Source organism: Balaenoptera musculus, chromosome 2, assembly GCF_009873245.2.
Source record: "Balaenoptera musculus isolate JJ_BM4_2016_0621 chromosome 2, mBalMus1.pri.v3, whole genome shotgun sequence".
Taxonomy (NCBI): domain Eukaryota; kingdom Metazoa; phylum Chordata; class Mammalia; order Artiodactyla; family Balaenopteridae; genus Balaenoptera; species Balaenoptera musculus.
The window spans coordinates 19,806,414-19,824,181 of record NC_045786.1 but is presented as its reverse complement, the minus strand read 5'-3'; the positions used below and the strand labels follow the sequence as shown (position 1 = coordinate 19,824,181).

Genomic DNA, 17,768 nt, shown 5'->3' with positions numbered 1-17,768 from the left:
ATTGGATTCAGGCAAGCAAATAATTAGGTATTGGAGGGCTGGTAGCGCCTCTTTTTATGCATTATTTAGCGGTCTCTTCCCAAGTCTCTTCTGCCCTCAGCAGCCCACACAGTATCCTGCCCCCGAACGGTGGATCATTAAGGCTAATGGAAATGAAGTCAGCATCTCCACAGAGGGAGACCTGTAGCTCCCCTGACACAGAGGAAACGGGGAGAGAAGAGGAGGGTAGTGGTGTAGTGTAGGGCAAAGAGCTGGTTCTGTTCCTGGGACCCTGGATGTCATGGTCCCCCTGAGCTTAAGGGGGCTTCTCTGAAGTGGGAAGGTGGCCTTGTTTCTATTTAGGGAGAGAGAAAAACACTCAGCATTTTTATACTCCTGAATTAAGTTCAGTGTTCTAGGTTAGAAGATCGGGGTTCCCCGCCCACACCCCATCCTTTGCATATGTAGACCTGTAAATGTCTGCATTTCGGACTGTCCAAGTAACTAACTCATGGAATTAACTCTTGCCTCTGAGGCAGGCTTTCCCTCTGGGGTGTGCGGACAGCCTGCAGTAATTCCCTGCCTTTGCTTAGACACAACCAAGGGAGGTGACATTTGTATAATATTCCCTTATTTGATTTGCCATCCTCTGCTATAGATTTGGAAAATAAAAGACACGCCTTTCACAGGAATTACTAATTCTTAAATAACTGCGTAAACAACAACTTACTATGTGGGAACCCTGAGAACTTTTTTTTCCCAGGAAAAGCTAATATAATAATATGCTTTTGAAAATATAGTATAATATTATGTAGTACGTTTTTAAGAATCTGGTTTCCAAATTTGCAGCTTCTGGAGAAACTAATGTTATATTTTACTTGGGGAACAATTTCGTTGAAATGACCCTTTCAAGGGATTTGGAAAATGCACGTGTTAAATTATTCTTTTAAGCCTTGATACATAATCAGTTCTCGCTGAACTTTGTTATTCCTGGCAGGTTTTTTTCTCTGTCCTCACTTTTTTCGTTTACTAGGTTCTTCTTAAGTATTGAACATTTTCTTACGGGCATATTCTGATATTTAAGTAAATGGATGAAAATCAGAAAAAGGATGGTGAATTCCTGCTTGATTGCTTTAGATTTTTCTTTGTATTCAAAGATATGTCTCAGTGGTTCCAAATGTTCACATATTAGTAAGCAACCAGATCATTAGGTTTTTCAGATTGTGTCAAAATGCCCATTATTACAGAAACACAACTAGCCTCCATGGCTACGTTTGCCTCCCAGATTTCATAATGATTTTCTCTGATGCTTTGAAAACCTTGGCTTTCTATATAGTATGTCTAAGCTTACTTTTGTAAATTAAGGAAAGTGCTCCCCGTACTTTGTATAATATATAAAGACTTGAAGAAGAACGTAAAAATCAGCTCTAATCCTGCCACTCAAAAATAACCACTGTTAAATTTTTAAGGTATTTTCCAGGCTTTTTCTGTGCATAAGTAGTTAACACAATTACTTTCATATTGTATGTTGTTTCTTCCATTTCTCATTAAATGACATATCTGGGCATATTCCTCATATAAATCTTCCCTAGAATACTATATATGCCTTTTGAATCCCAAGAAACCCAGTCTTGGTTTGTAGTGAGCGTCATGGCCCAGTGTACTGCCGCCTCTGTACTAAACAGGGCCCCCATATGTGTGTATGTGTGTGTATGTATATGTATGTGGGGGATGTGTGTATGTGTGTGTATGTATGTGTATGTGTGTGGTGTGTGTGTGTATGTGTGTGGTGTGATGTATGTATGAGTGTGTGTGTGCACGTGTGTGTATGTGTGGTGTGTGCAGTCTGTGGTGTGTGTATGCACGTGTGTGTATGTGTGTGTATGTATGTGTATGTGTGTGGTGTGTGATGTATGTACGAGTGTGTGTATGCACGTGTGTGATGTATGTACGAATGTGTGTATGCATGTGTGTGTATGTGTGTGGTGTGTGTATGCACGTGTATGTGTGTGGTGTGTGTGATGTATGTACGAGTGTGTGTGTGTGGTGTGTGTGTAGTGTGGTGTGTGTATGTGGTGTGTGTATGCACGTGTGTGTATGTACATGTATGTGTGTGATGTATGTATGAGTGTGTGCGTGTGTGTGTATGTGTGTGGTGTGTGTATGTATGTGTATTTGTGTGGTGTGTGTGATGTATGTACGAGTGTGTGTGGTGTGTGTGTATGTGTGTGCGGTGTGTGTATGCATGTGTGTGTATGTGTGTGGTGTGTGTGATGTATGTATGAGCGTGTGTGTGGTGTGTGTATGTGTGTGTGTATGTTTGTGTGTGGTGTGTTTATGCACTGTGTGTGTGTGTGTGTGTGTGGTGTGTGTGTGCACTGTGTGTGGTGTATGTGTGTGGTGTGTGTATGTGTGTGTGTATGTATGTGTGTGGTGTGTGTGTGTGTGTGTGTGTGTGTGTGTGTGTGGAGGGGCTGGGGTTAACCCTCCCTCTTGCAGTCAGAGTACCATTAGTGCCCTCTCATTTTCCTCTCTTGCTCCCGTTCTTCTTTCACCCTGTGTCTGTTTCCTGCATGTTTATTTTTAGTTCTCCTTCCCCGGTGGCGCGTGTAGATCAGAAGCCGGAGGTCGAGCGGCTGCTCACTGAGCCTGCTTCCCTGCCTGTGCGCACGCTCCCTGCAGGCTGTGGGCGCCGGCTTGCTCCTCTTGGAGAGTGGGCACCGGCCCTGGTCTGCCTCCCTGTGCCTGGGTACAAATGGGGCAACTTTCTTTTGATTCTCTTTCGTGTTGACTTTGGGGCCTGAGCTCACTCGTCCCGATGTTGACTTCTAGCTGGAAAAGCATCTCATTCAAGATGGTGAACCCAGTTTTCAGTGTGGGGCTGGCTTTGCCTATCAGGTGACCACGTGAAATGTGTCCTGGGTCCAGCCTGTCCCATTCTTTCCTCTTCTTTCATTCCCAGTATTAGTCTCGTTCTTTTTATGCTCAGCATTCATTCCTTCATTCATTCATATTTGATTGGATGTCTTCTGTGTGCCAGGCCCTCTGCTTGAGGCCGCGTGTGTAGGGATCAGTTTCACAGCCTCTGCCTCTGCCCCTCACCTGGGGAGCCAGGTGAGCAGACACGTGTCCAAGGTGGGGATTGCTTTGATGGTGGGCAAGGGCCATCAGAAACCCAAAGGAAAGTGGGCATAAGTCTGTCCAGGAGCCAGGAAAGCCACCCACGGTGAACTGACACCCCTTCAGGCGTTTGCCAGGTCAGCGAGGGGCAGAGGGAGAAGGGCGTGCAGGCAGAAGGAACAGCACATGTGAAGCTGGAGGTGTAAACGGTGTGTTGTGTTGGTGAAGATCAGGTAGCAGGGTGATCCGTGCGGTAATCAAGGGCAGAAATTGCACTTGGAAAAAGAGGCTGTGGCCACATCATGAAGATTCTTGTATATCAAAATGATAACAATAGCTAACGCTTACATGATCCTTATTATGTGTACAACACTGAGCATTTTATAGCTATTAATTCATTTAATCCTCATGGCAACTCTAAGAGGAAGGAACTAGTATCGTCTCCAGTTTACAGATAAATAAACTGAGGCTAGAGAGGCTGAGATTTACAGGAAGTCTTTCAGACAGCAGAGGGTGGAACTGGGATTCAAGTCAGGAGTCAACTCTGGGTGACCAGATAGCCCAGAAGTAATTCTCTAACAGCTCAGCTTGCTGCCTCTCATACTCCAGAGCTGGACATTACCATGCTGGCCCCGAGGGGCCATGGAAAGGTGTCAAGTCATGGGGGAAAGGACCTGAGGTTTGTGTAGATAATTCTTTCTCTTTGGAGACAGATGGAGACTTGATTCTCCATGGAAGGCTGCTTAGAAGTCCCTGCAATTTTTGTGGGGGAATCTGGTGGAACAGTCTTTTTATAATCACTTTCTCAGAATTATATATACTGAAAAGGCAATTCTGGAACCTATTTTTTAAACCAACTTTTGTTTATAACAAAACATACCCTATTTGCTAATGGAACTTAATGTTTGACTTAAAATGAGAAATACACTGATAGGGTTTAAAGTATTTTGCTATATAATAAAAAGAATTTTTTTTTTTATTAGATGCTTTTCTTAAGTCTCTTTGGACCTTCCTTCCATTTCTGGGTTGGATGGGAAGCTGGCAGTTTTGCTAACAGTACCTTTGGGTACAGTGATTTCTTTGGGGAATTGCTGGAAGACAGGGGAAGCAGCTGCTCTTTGACAGTGACCCTAACTGGTACCTCGTCCGTGATGGTTGTTTTTATTTTTTATCTTTTTTTGTAGTTATATATATTTATAAAATAAACTTTATATATGTATAAAGTTTTATATATATATAAACTTTTAATATATATATAACATAAACTTTACCATTTTAACAACTTTTAAGTGTACAGTTCATTGGCATTAAGTACGTTCACATTGTTGTACAACCATCACCACCATCCATCTCCAGAACTCTTTTTATCTTCTGAAACAAACTGTACACCCCGTTCAACAACTTCCCATTTCCCCCCAACCCTCCAGCCCCTGGCAACCACTATTCTGCTTTCTGTCTCTGTGAATGTGACTACTGTAGGTATCTCACATAGGTGGAATCATATAATATTTGTCTTGTTGTATCTGGTTTATTTCACTTACAATGTCCTCAGGGTTCACCCATGTTGTAGCATGTGACAGAATTTCATTCCTTTTCAGGGCTGAATAATATTTCACCATATGGATAGACCACATTTTAAAAATTATTTTATTGAAGTGTAGTTGATTTACAATATTGTGTTAATTTCTGCTGTACAGCAAAGTGATTCAGTTATACATAGATATATACATATTTTTCATATTCTTTTCCATAATGGTTTATCACAGGATATTGAATGTAGTTCCCTGTGCTATACATCAGGACCTTGTTGTTTATCATTCTCCATATAATAGTTTGCATCTGCTAACCTCAAACTCCCAGTCCATCCCTTCCCCCACACCCCTCCCCTCTCGCAACCACAAGTCTGTTTTCTATGTCTGTGGGTCTGTTTCTGTTTCGTAGATCAGTTCATTTGTGTCATATTTTAGATTCTACACATAAGTGATATCATATGGTATTTGTCTTTCTGTCTGACTGACTTCACTCTGTATGATAATCTCTAGGTGGACAGACCACATTTCGTTTATCCGTTCATCCATCCATGGGTACTTGGTTTGCTTGCATCTTTTGGCTAATGTGAATCATGTTGCTATGAATATATATCAAATATCTGTTCAGTTCTCTGCTTTCAGTTCTTTTGGGTCTTCCATAAAGTTTTAACCCCTCCTAGCTCTGGGTTTGGGAACTATGGTATAGTTGTGTTTATGGGCATGAAAATTGCCTCCTTCTTTTCCTTCCTTTCCTACCATGTTGAATCATACTTAATATTAGCTGCAGATTTCAGGGGGGAGCATGTTTTAGAATGGATTCGCCTCCTCACTTTTATGAAATAGGAAGCATAGTGGACATGAGACAGGAAGCACTTACTGACAAGTTCCAAGCAGGAGGTGACTGCTCCTTGAGCTGTGGAAGTGCTGGCAGAAATGGGGGGTGGGGGGAGGAGCAAGGAGAGCAGTGCTTATTTGAGCACAGTCTAGGAAGTAGAAATAGGGGCATTCACGAGTCTGCACTTCGTGGTGGGGCACGAGGAAGAGAGGAGAGTCTAGAGGGAGTCCTGTATTTCTAGCTTGGGTGACCGCATGGCCCTATTAACTAGGAGGACTGGCAAATGGGAAGGGTATTGAGAGATGACAGATAGTACATCTACTTTGGACTTCTCCAAACTAGGAGAAGAAACTCCATGGATCTGTGAATGCTCTGCAAGGTGGGGATAATTACTTCACAACTGTCTAATGGAACTAGAAAACGAAATAAAGATACAGTATAATTAGTGTGAATTTAGAGTCCTATTCAAAGACGATGGTTATATTTCTTTATAGATGTTTCTCCTATCGTGTCAGGATTTTTTATTTTGGTCACATCTGTTGTGAAAGTTAATATCATCTTGGTTCGTTTCGAAGGTGACAGATGAAACTAGGAGAGTAAATTGCTATTCAGTGTCATAAGTTTTTCCACCTGAATTTGTGTACCCAACTCTGAACTTGAATTTGGGGTGAGTCATGATGGATGTTATGAGAAGGGTAATGGGTTCACTTACAGATATCCCGATCTCAAGATGCTGGTGGAGCATCCAGGTGGAGGGAAGTAGTGGTGGGGTATGAAGTTCCAGGGCTCAGGATTAATCTGGCGCTGGAGGTAGCCATGAGGTAGGTCATCCAAATGCCCAGGGGGGTGAGATCGCCAGAGAGAAAAAAAAGGCACAAGAAGAGGAGACCAAAGACAGACCAGCCTCTTCTTTGTTCACCTCTGTATCCATGTTAGGGGACAGAGTAGACGACAGACCAAGATGAAGAGATGGTGCCTGACCTAGGGATTTGTCATTCCATTATCTTCATGTGCACGACACAAACTCCAGAGCAGGAAGAATGGGATTTCAGTGGGTGGGCTGGAAGAGAAGTGGGAGGTATGGCAGCCGTCTGGGTGGAAGAAGGAGCCCCAGAGGAGGAGGAGGAGGGAGGTAAGGGTGAGGATAGGAGAACTAGGACAGGTGGTGTGTTGGAGGTCTGTTAGATTCCAGAGGGGACAGTGGTTGACCAATGTCCACTGCATTTGGCTGTTAGGAGGCCCCTGTGACCCCTGCCAGAGTTGTTTCAGGTAATGGTGGTGTTTAATCCAAGATGAAATTCTTCCAGCATGTTCTCTCCTTAGCTCTTGGATTCCAGACACTGTCAGTTTGGACATGATTCTTCTCACCGTTCCTTACTAAAAATACCCTTCAGCAATTCAGAACATGTTCTAAGGACTTCCATTATACATTTTATTTTATTTTATTATTTTTTTTTTTGGTGTAGGTAAATCTATTTTAATTCAAATATAAAAGTTAAAAGAGAAAATTATTTAAAATAGCTATAACTAAAATACGTTTACAGATACATATTAGGAACGAATGTAAATTGTGACAACAGTAACTTAAAGTGGGAGAGAAGTTAAAATGTAGAGTTTTTGTATGTGACTGAACTTAAGTTGTTAACAACTTAACTTAGACGGTTATAAGATATCTTATGTAAGTCCCAAGGTAACCACAAAACAAAAATACCTCTAGAATTTACACAAAAGAAAAATAGAAAGGAATCAAAGCATGTCAATACAAAAAATCAAAACACAAAGGGAGACACCTCAGTTCTTAATATGTCATTTTTACAGGTTCTCTTTTATACTTTTTATACAAGGTATACTCTTTTATAGAAGATGGTATAATCTTTTATACAAAATCTGCCTGTCCTGCCCCACACATCTACCAGGAATTGTTTAAGATCTACAGGGGAGGTTTTTTTGTTTTTTGTTTTTTTGAAACGATCTTTATTTTTTTTTAACATCTTTATTGGAGTATAATCGCTCCACAATGGTGTGCTAGCTTCTGCCCTACAACAAAGCAAATCAGCTGTACAAATACATATGTCCCCATATCTCTTCCCTCTTGCATCTCCCTCCCTCCCTCCCACCCTCCCTATCCCACCCCTCCAGGTGGTCACAAAGCACCGAGCTGATCTCCCTGTGCTATGCGGCTGTTTCCCATTAGGTATCTATTTTACGTTTGGTAGTGTATATATGTCCATGCCACTCTCTCACTTTGTCCCAGCTTACCCTTCCCCCACCCCGTATCCTCAAGTCCATTCTCTAGTAGGTCTGCATCTTTATTCCCGTCTCGCCCCTAGGTTCTTCTGACCATTTTTTTCTTTTTTTTTAGATTCCATATATATGTGTTAGCATAGGGTATTTGTTTTTATCTTTCTGACTTACTTCACTCTGTATGACAGTCTCTAGGTCCATCCACCTCACTACAAATAACTCAGTTTCGTTCCCTTTCATGGCTGAGTAATATTCCATTGTATATATGTGCCACATCTTCTTTATCCATTCATCTGTCGATGGACACTTAGGTTGCTTCCTTGTCCTGGCTATTGTAAATAGAGCTGCAATGAACATTTTGGTACATGACTCTTTTTGAATTATGGTTTTCTCAGGTTATATGCCCAGTAGTGGGATTGCTGGGTCATATGGTAGTTCTATTTTTAGGTTTTGAAGGAACCTCCATACTGTTCTCCATAGTGGCTGTATCAATTTACATTCCCACCAACAGTGCAAGAGGGTTCCCTTTTCTCCACACCCTCTCCAGCATTTATTGTTTGTAGATTTTTTGATGATGGCCATTCTGAACGGTGTGAGATGATATCTCATTGTAGTTTTGACTTGCATTTCTCTAATGATTAATGATGTTGAGCATTCTTTCATGTGTTTGTTGGCAATCTGTATATCTTGTTTGGAGAAATGTCTATTTAGGTCTTCTCCCCATTTTTGGATTGGGTTGTTTCTTTATTTGATATTGAGCTGCATGAGTTGCTTATATGTTTTGGAGATTAATCCTTTGTCAGTTGCTTCATTTGCAAATAATTTCTCCCATTCTGAGGGTTGTCTTTTCGTCTTGTTTATGGTTTCCTTTCTGTGCAAAAGCTTTTAAGTTTCATTAGGTCCCATTTGTTTATTTTTATTTCCATTTCTCTAGGAGGTGGGTCAAAAAGGATCTTGCTGTGTCAAACAGTGTTCTGCCTATGTTTTCCTCTAATAGTTTTATAGTGTCTGGCCTTACATTTAAGTCTTTAATCCATTATGAGTTTATTTTTGTGTATGGTGTTCTAATTTCATTCTTTTACATGTAGCTGTCCAGTTTTTCCAGCACCACTTATTGAAGAGGCTGTCTTTTCTCCACTGTATATTCTTGCCTCCTTTATCAAAGATAAGGTGACCGGGACTTCCCTGGTGGCACAGTGGTTGAGAGTCTGCCTGCCAATGCAGGGGACACGGGTTCGAGCCCTGGTCTGGGAAGGTCCCACATGCCGCGGAGCAACTAGGCCCGTGAGCCACAACTACTGAGCCTGCGCATCTGGAGCCTGTGCTGCGACAAGAGAGGCCACGATAGTGAGAGGCCCATGCACCGTGATGAAGAGTGGCCCCCGCTTGCCGCAACTAGAGAAAGCCCTAGCACAGAAACAAAGACCCAACATAGCAATCAATCAATCAATCAATCAATCTTTAAAAAAAAAGAAAATAGGCTTATGGTATTTAAAAAAAAAAAAAGATAAGGTGACCATATGTGCGTGGGTTTATCTCTGGGCTTTCTATCCTGTTCCATTGATCTATATTTCTGTTTTTGTGCCAGTACCATACTGTCTTGATTACCATAGCTTTGTAGTATAGTCTGAAGTCAGGGAGCCTGATTCCTCCAGCTCCGTTTTTCTTTCTCAAGATTGCTTTGGCTATTCGGGGTCTTTTGTGTTTCCACACAAATTGTGAAATTTTTTGTTCTAGTTCTGTGAAAAATGCCATTGGTAGTTTGATAGGGATTGCATTGAATCTGTAGATTGCTTTGGGTAGTAGAGTCATTTTCACAATGTTGATTCTTCCAATCCAATAACATGGTATATCTCTCCATCTATTTGTGTCATCTTTAATTTCTTTCATCAGTGTCTTATAATTTTCTGCATACAGGTCTTTTGTCTCCTTAGGTAGGTTTATTCCTAGATATTTTATTCTTTTTGTTGCAATGGTAAATGGGAGTGTTTTCTTAATTTCACTTTCAGATTTTTCATCATTAGTGTATAGGAATGCAAGAGATTTCTGTGCATTCATTTTGTACCCTGCTACTTTACCAAATTCATTAATTAGCTCTAGTAGTTTTCTGGTACCATCTTTAGAATTCTCTATGTATAGCATCATGTCATCTGCAAACAGTGACAGCTTTACTTCTAATTTTCCAACTTGTATTCCTTTTATTTCTTTTTCTTCTCTGATTGCTGTGGCTAAAACTTCCAAAACTATGTTGAATAATAGTGGTGAGAGTGAGCAACCTTGTCTTGTTCCTGATCTTAGTGGAAATGGTTGCAGTTTTTCACCATTAAGGATGATGTTGGCTGTGGGTTTGTCATATATGGCCTTTATTATTTTGAGGAAAGTTCCCTCTATGCCTACTTTCTGGAGGGTTTTTATCATAAATGGGTGTTGAATTTTGTCGAAAGCTTTCTCTGCATGTATTGAGATGATCATATGGTTTTTCTTCAATTTGTTAATATGGTGTATCACGTTGATTGATTTGTGTATACTGAAGAATCCTTGCATTCCTGGGATAAAGCCCACTTGATCATGGTGTGTGATCCTTTTAATGTGCTGTTGGATTCTGTTTGCCAGTATTCCATTATATATTTTAAATACCAGTATTTGAACTCAGATACCTCTAGTTCTCTCTCCAGACCAAAAGCCTGTCTGCTTTATGATTGCTATGAGCTGGCAGTTCTAAACAGTGTCTGGATAATGCTCCTTTCCCCACTCCCTTTATATGCTACCGCCTGGCAGCTAAAACACCTGAATACCCTTCATTGTCGGGGCTCTGGAGGCTCCCAGTCAGGGACCTCATCTTCTACTTCTGTGTTTTCCACACATGGCTAAGTGCTGGGTCCACTTCTAATTGCTAACTCCTTCCTTTTTCATCTTGATTTTGACGCTAAAATAATCGAATTTAAAATAGTCAAGGCATAAATGAAATACTACGGACCCTTACATTTGGTAGGTAAGTTCCGTAGTGGTCCCTTCTCTCGCTCTCCCTGTGTATCAGACAGAGGTCTGACCCCTGGACACAGGTGAACCGGATGAATCCTCACAATGACCTTGTGAAGTGGCTTCTGTTATCATCCCCGTGTGATGAGTGAGGACCTCCATGTCCTCACTGCTCAGAGATTCTTTGACTTGCCTGAGGTCAGACGACTGGTGTCTGGGCAGAACCGGCCTTCCTGCCGGGCAGCCCAGCTCCAGAGCCCAGGCACTTAACCACAATGCTATAGTTGCCCCTCAGGCAGATAGCGGGGGCCTTAATGAGTGTGCATCGGATGGACACATCAAAATGGATAGACATATGAGATGCCAGCAATCTGGGGTGCACCATTCTCCAGTCAAAGCAGGATGCTGTGTGGGTCACCCACTCTACCTGGTGATTACTCTGGGTGCACTCAGAATGCCAGAAGATCCCTCCGAGATGCAGCCCATCTTTTCTGCAGGCTGCTGCAGCATTTACCTCCGCTGTAATGAAACGTGTTTTCCCTCGAGGGGGTGGTTATTGGTATTTATAGAGCATCTTACAGCTGAAGAGCTCCAGAAGCAATAATTACCTCTTTCAGCCTTTTAGAATCCCTCTGAAGAGAGGGAAGTGAACTGGGACCGCCTGCTCCTTCTCCCTCTCCCCGCTTGTCTCCACCCCTGCCCCCGTGGTCCACAGAACGCACTCAGCGGAGATGTGATAGAGCAGATGGGGCACTGGGAGGGGGAAAGGCATTTCTTGCAGTTCACGCTCAGAGCTGGGTGGATGTGTGGGGACCACTTGTGAGGGCCTTGAGGTCATCTCACCTGCATTCCCACTTCCTTCGTACCACCTGGTAACTAACTGGAGAAATAAACTTCTTCTCGCTGAAGAAATCTCACCAGTCTTGATCACTCTTCTCCTCAGGCTCAAGGAAAGAAAGTTGGAATAATGGAATTTTTTTTTCCTTCTCAAGCAGTGAATTCTTCTGTCTTGGCAGCAACAGTTTTCAAGATGAGCTATTCAGAGGACTAGCAGAGAAAATAAAAAGGGATGAGGTCTGGGAAACTTCAGCGTTAGTGGCTTTTTTCCATATTCGTGTGTATATTACACACACATTTGCATCTGTGCTGGCTTCCAAGACAAGCCCACGGGGCATGCATGATAAACAGCTTGTGATTGTGACTGTCTTTTGTTACACGATGTAATTGGATTCAGCGGCAGCACCTGAAGATAGACTGCAAGGAGATAAGACTAATTTTGGTCATCTGAACTCACCGATGGGGTGCCGTATTGGTGCCTGGAGGGTTCTTTGTTTATCCCAATGTTTTCCATTACTGAGGGTGGAATCAAGCCTAGATAAATAAGATTCTGCTATTGCTGGAGTTCATGAAATTTTCAGGCATTAGAATCTCCTATGTCAGGGTTGTTAATAATCATTTTCCTGCCTGGATCACAGTGCCCTAGCTAAGTGTTCAAGAGATAATACAGTCAGAGAAGTACCTTTAGCTTTTTCTGTAATCCTTCATTCTGATAATTTCTGGCTGGATTAGCTTCCTCCTTCCTACCATTAAGCATCTCTGTCCGGCCATTTCCTGTGTGTGTGGGGCTGGCCAAGCCCCGAATTCCAGACTTTGGGAGACTCCAGTCTATGTTGGTTGAGAGGCCATCATTCAGTCTCACGCTTTTGTTTTAAAATGTTTTAATGTTTTTTTAAGGATCTGATTTCTTAACTGGGGAGCAGTGGCTCCAAGTTCAGGCTGGTGCACCCAGCCAAGGTCCTGGGAGCTGAAAAAGGGCAGGGTGGAGTTGGCATTCTAAATGCTTCACTCTGTGCTTATCTACGTGTCTGTCACCCAGGAGCTTTGCAATCGGAAAGACATCAACATGACACCAGCTGGGTTCTGAGCTCCGGCTTCCCCCAGGCATCCTCCTCCCTGTTCCGGCCCCAGCCCTGGGGTCCTTCTTCTCTCCCTTCCTTGCATACCTTCTCTGCAGCCAGTGACACCCACTGTTTGCCTTGGTGTTTCACCTCCGAATAAAGGAAGATGAATTCAATATGTTAGGAGAAAGTAAGATCTGGGACAAAACAAGAAGAAGGCAGCACGCAGTAAGACCTTTGAAAACTGGTCATGCAAGACTTCTCCCTCCTTCCCCCCAGGAAGGCAAAGATCAGAGACGGAGAGCTGTCATTATCCCCCACGTATTAGAGGAGAGAGCCAAAGTTCTAGGAAACGCCAGGAAAGTCAGGGAGCCTTCCAAGACGGCCGAGGGAAGCCAGCAGGGTCGTCGCTCAGGGGAGGATGAGCTCATACAAGGGGACCACTGTGCAGTGGACATGATAACTTCCCCGGGCCTCAGCCATGGCAGAGAGCTTCCTGGGGATGGCTTGTGGAGTTCAGCCTGGTCTGTGCCTTCTTTTTAAGATGTTCTCCCGGTTTCTAGCATGTGTCCTGTGGCTTCAGTGGAGAGGCCATTCTGCAGCTGCTTTTGGGGTGACCGTGACTCTGGGGTCCGGGTGTGTGCCCGTGAGGGAGGAGTAGGTGTGAAAAGAAGGAATTGTGGACTTCACGGCGTGCACAGCCGTTTCCTTCTTGGCCTCTTCCTTTCTCCTCTGACCCCAGCCTTTTTCTTTTATATCCCCAATGCCCATCCAGCGTGGGAAGGTTTTATATCCAATTCCCATCCAGTGCAGAAAGGTTTGCTTTTCAGATGTATGTGCTGAGCAGAGCCGAGAGGAACTTTCCTGAAGGAAATGCTCTGACATTCTGCACATACTCACTGCTACCCATACGGGCATTTGTACATAAGAATGCAAACAGGCCTGAAATAGACTGTATTAGTAAGTGTCACAGAGAAGCGAGGTGTATTTTTAGCAGATATGGCTAAAGCAGATTATTGCAGTGAGTGAGGGAGACGGAGGCGAGGGGAGGGCCGGGCGCTGAGGCTGAGGGTCATGGCCGCCTCGCCTGTCCCCCCGGAGCTGAAACACTGATGGGGCCTGAGTCTGCCTGGCCTGGTGGCGGCTCCTGGAGGATGGAGGGCCTCTTGAGGACCCTGTGCTGGTTCTGGAGCCCCCGTGCTCCTGTTTCTGCATAGAAACAGGCAGCGTGACTGTGGTGAAGCCCGTGGATCACGTCCAGAAAGGCCAGTGGCAGCGAACCCCCCAGGTTCGGTGGAGGGGCTCAACCACCCACATGTGGTGGCTGCCACCTGCCGCTGACTCGGTGGAGGACGGGGAGGCCCGGTCACGCGGAGCCGTGTAAGCTGGGGGAGGTCAAGGCAGTGGTTGGCGGGGCTGGGAGCACCGCAGGGTCCTGGGAGGGAAGGCAGGGGCTCAGGTTGTGATGGCCGATTGTGCAGCTTCGGCCCCAGCACCCCAAACTCTCTCTAGTTCAGTTTCTTTATCTGCGAACAGAGGGTGTTAACATTGTCTCAGAGACTCATGAGTCCCAACAGGGTCACAGACCAGGGAAGGTTGGATCTTTGACAAGAACATTGTTCAAAATTCCAAGATGTCATTTTTTTTCCCTGCAGATTAACTGGGTTTAACACCTGACAGCAATATGGGTATGTCACTGTCTCTTGTAATGGCACTATTCACGATAGAACAAAGTTCAACCCCAGGCGGGTCCTCCTGGTGTCCTTGTGGGCCTCTGGACAGAGGGCCTGATGCTAAGACACTTTCCACACCCTGGGAGTCCCATGGCTGTGTTCCAACCCTGAAGTCTGGTTTCTCTATGTTGGCCAAGTTCACTCTGGGATCCTCAGCTTTGCATGGACCCCTGACACCTGCCCCTGGATTTGCCCTTGTAGAAAACAGCCATTCCTATTGTGATAGTTAATTTTATGTGTCAACTTGACTGGGATCTGGGGTGCCCAGACATTTGGTCCAATGTTACCGTTGAGTGTGTCTGTGAGAGTGTTTTCGGATGAGATTAATATTTAAATCAGTAGACTGAATAAAGCAGATTGCCCTCCCTAGTGTGGGTGGGCCTCATCCAATCAGTTGAAGGCCTGAATAGAACAAAAAAGCTGACCCTCCTCTAAATCAGAGGGAATTCCTTTTTTTTAAAAAAAGTAGAAAAGTACCCTTTTATTGAGAGGTAAGACAAGTGTATCTACAATATTCAGTTGTTAGATCATATAATCTGTGATATATAATTCTGATGGCCTTTGAACTAGGACATTGGCTTTTTCCTGCCTTTGAATTTGAATTGAAATAGCAGCTCTTCCTGGGTCTTGAGTCCGCTGGCGTTCAGACAGGAACTACACCATCGGCTCTTCTGGGTCTCCACTTGCCTACTCACACTGCAGATCTTGCAACTTGTCTGCCTCTGTAATTGTGTGTGCCAATTCCTTATATTAAGTCTATTTATTGATTCTGTTTCTCTGGTTCTGTTGCTTCTGTTTCTCTGTAGAATGCTGACTAATACAGCCATCTGCCAAGTACAGTCATACTTTGTGGCCCACCCCAGATGCCCCCAGCTCTGTTTCAGGATTTCCTAGGAAGGCAGTGAGTGAGCAGAGCAGTAGAGGTTGGGGTCTCATGGTCTAGTCTTCATGTAACAGCTCGTGGGTCAGAGACTTACAGTCACAGGGGCTTTACTTTTAGAAAGTATAGTGCATAAAAATTTAAACTAGTGCAAAAGGAGAAGTTAGGAGCTAATTTTTCGCTTGAAAAATAGGTTTCTCCACAAGGTCCCTTTAATGAACAAGCTCCCGCTTTTATATTGAAGATTTTAATTTACACATGGATTACCTCCAATGAGCTCCCCGCCCCTCTGCTGCCAGCCTCTCCTGCTTAACCTTGAGTGACCTTATTGATCAATTCACAAGGTTAGTAATATGATGGCTTATTTCACAGACTGTTCTCGAACAACTGGCATGGACCTGGGAGTTGCCCTGTGGCAGAGAGAGCTTTGGTTGATTTGTACCCTTTCTGTTTATTTGGGTTTGATTTTATTGGATTGACCCCGAGTCAATATGTGAGTCCTTTTCTCATCATTCAAGGGCTTGCAGCAAGCCTCAGCTCACTGCTGCAATGACACGTATCCCAGAGGGAAGGCGCCAGGGAACTGGAATCATTTCTGATAGGATGGGTCCTACCAGGGATTCCTCTTGTCAGAAAGTGGTGTCAGGCTCAAAAGAGCTCTCAAGAGTCAGTGGGATGGAGATTTTTCTCTTTTTCTTGACAGCAGAATGCTCTGTCCAGCACAGACCCTTGGCAGGAGTCAGCAAACGTCAGTAGTATCTGAAATAGAAGTGTAAAAATATCTATTCATAGATGCTTATTCAGTAAAAAGCAAAGCTTATGGGCCCCTGGCCCCTCCATTCTTGTGTTAATAACCTGGGCATTTCAGGGTCTCTATTGATCAGCACAAGCCTGGGAAACACCCCCTCCTAGGGTCTCAGGAAACCTTTCCCAAGCTCCCCTCCCTTCCCAGATGTCACCCACACTCATTCCCACCACATCATTCACCCTGAGATGAAAATGATGGATAACAACTTAGTAGGATGCTTCAGAGACTTGCAAGTGCGAGGTCAAGTTAATGATGTTAATAACTCTTTAAAGGGTGCAGATTTTTTTTCTGAGGATAGAGGCCTCCCAAACTCCCCCAAATCACAGAGTGGGTACCCCAATCCTTTATGTGATGGTGAATCTTCCATATGCCCTGGATGAGTATTCTATGAGAAAATGACTTATCTTTAGAGTCTCCTACGAAGCCCCAAATGAAGTGTGGACTTGACTTATCAGACCACAGCAGTCTGATAAGCCGGGTCCTGGTCCCATGTACGGTGCAGGTGTCGGAGTATATTTTTTTAAAAATATATTTATGTATTTATTTATTTATTTTTGGCTGTGTTGGGTCTTCATTGCTGTGCGCGGGATTTCTCTAGTTGCGGTGAGCGGGGGCTACTCTTTGTTGCGGTGTGCAGGCTTCTCATTGCAGTGGCTTCTCTTGTTGCGGAGCACGGGCTCTAGGCGCATGGGCTTCAGTAGTTGTGGCTCGCGGGCTCTAGAGCGCAGGCTCAGTAGTTGTGGCGCACGGGCTTAGTTGATCCGTGGCATGTGGGATCTTCCCGGACCAGAGCTTGAACCCCTGTCCCCTGCATTGGCAGGCGGATTCTTAACCACTGCGCCACCAGGGAAGTCCCCCAAGTAGATTTTTTAATAGAGGTCGTCCACATGATGTGAATTAATGGAGTGATTTCCCACGCTTCCCTTTTGTGGTAGTTCCTGCAGCGTGGGTACCTGCTCATGCTATTTATCCCTTCCCTTTCATCTCCACCACCTCTTGCCCGAGCTTTTATCTCGAGCCCTCACATTCACTGGCCTCAGGTTGACCATCTACGTCGCAGGCAGCTCTTTGCAAGCAGAGGCCAGCTCTGCAGAGAGCCGTGCGCTGCCAGGCGACACCTCGGGTGCATTCCTACCTTCAGCACAAGCGGAGCGCGCTGGTAAACACTGTGTCCCCTGCTCTAGGTAGCGTGGGGCAACTGTGAACGGGGCAGCCACGCTTGCAGACCCACGCATGAAAGGTGTGGGTGACACCCAGCCAGGGCATAGGAGGGAGCTGGCCGGCGCCTCCCTGGGGGGTCTCCAAGGTTTTCTGGGTGCGATCTCCAGGGGCCCCTGCCTGGGAGCAGTGCTCTCCTGTGCCGCAGCCTCGCCTCTGCTGTGAAGCCTTAATTGGGCCTGGGAAACCACTCAAGGGTTGTCCCCCCTCTGCCTAGTAGGTGGAGGCAGAGGATGACGTCGAGACGTTGTTTTGAAATTAATTAGAGTGCGATAAGTGTTATGAAACAGCAATACAGCCCATGGAACTGCCATCAGAGCCAGCTGCTGGCAGGGCGCTCTGACACCCTGACTTGCTAGATGCTTTTGCCACCCGTGGCTGTTAGGTTCCTGTGGTGTGGAACGGGCGTTTGGGGGCCCACCCCAGCTTAATCGGAAGTCAGGGAAGTGATGGAGGGGGAAAGAGGCGTTAAGGCAGAAGGAGGAAATGGGATGGGTGTTGAAGAAAAATATCAGGATGCCATTCCCACTGCCCCTTCATTGTTA

At 44.7% G+C, this 17,768-nt stretch overlaps 1 protein-coding gene across 5 annotated transcripts in view; it reads left to right on the top strand.

The window, feature by feature from the left end:
- Nucleotides 1–17,768, top strand: part of CAMK1D (calcium/calmodulin dependent protein kinase ID) — a 389,771-nt gene that overhangs the window by 66,746 nt on the left and 305,257 nt on the right. Inside the window, exon 1 of one of the 5 annotated variants that reach the window (XM_036841512.1) lies at nucleotides 12,740–12,774. The exons of the other annotated variants lie outside the window; for them this stretch is intronic. The gene's annotated coding sequence lies outside the window, so the exon portion shown is untranslated. Of the gene's footprint in view, nucleotides 1–12,739; nucleotides 12,775–17,768 lie in introns of those variants that run through there. 5 annotated transcript variants of the gene reach the window in all.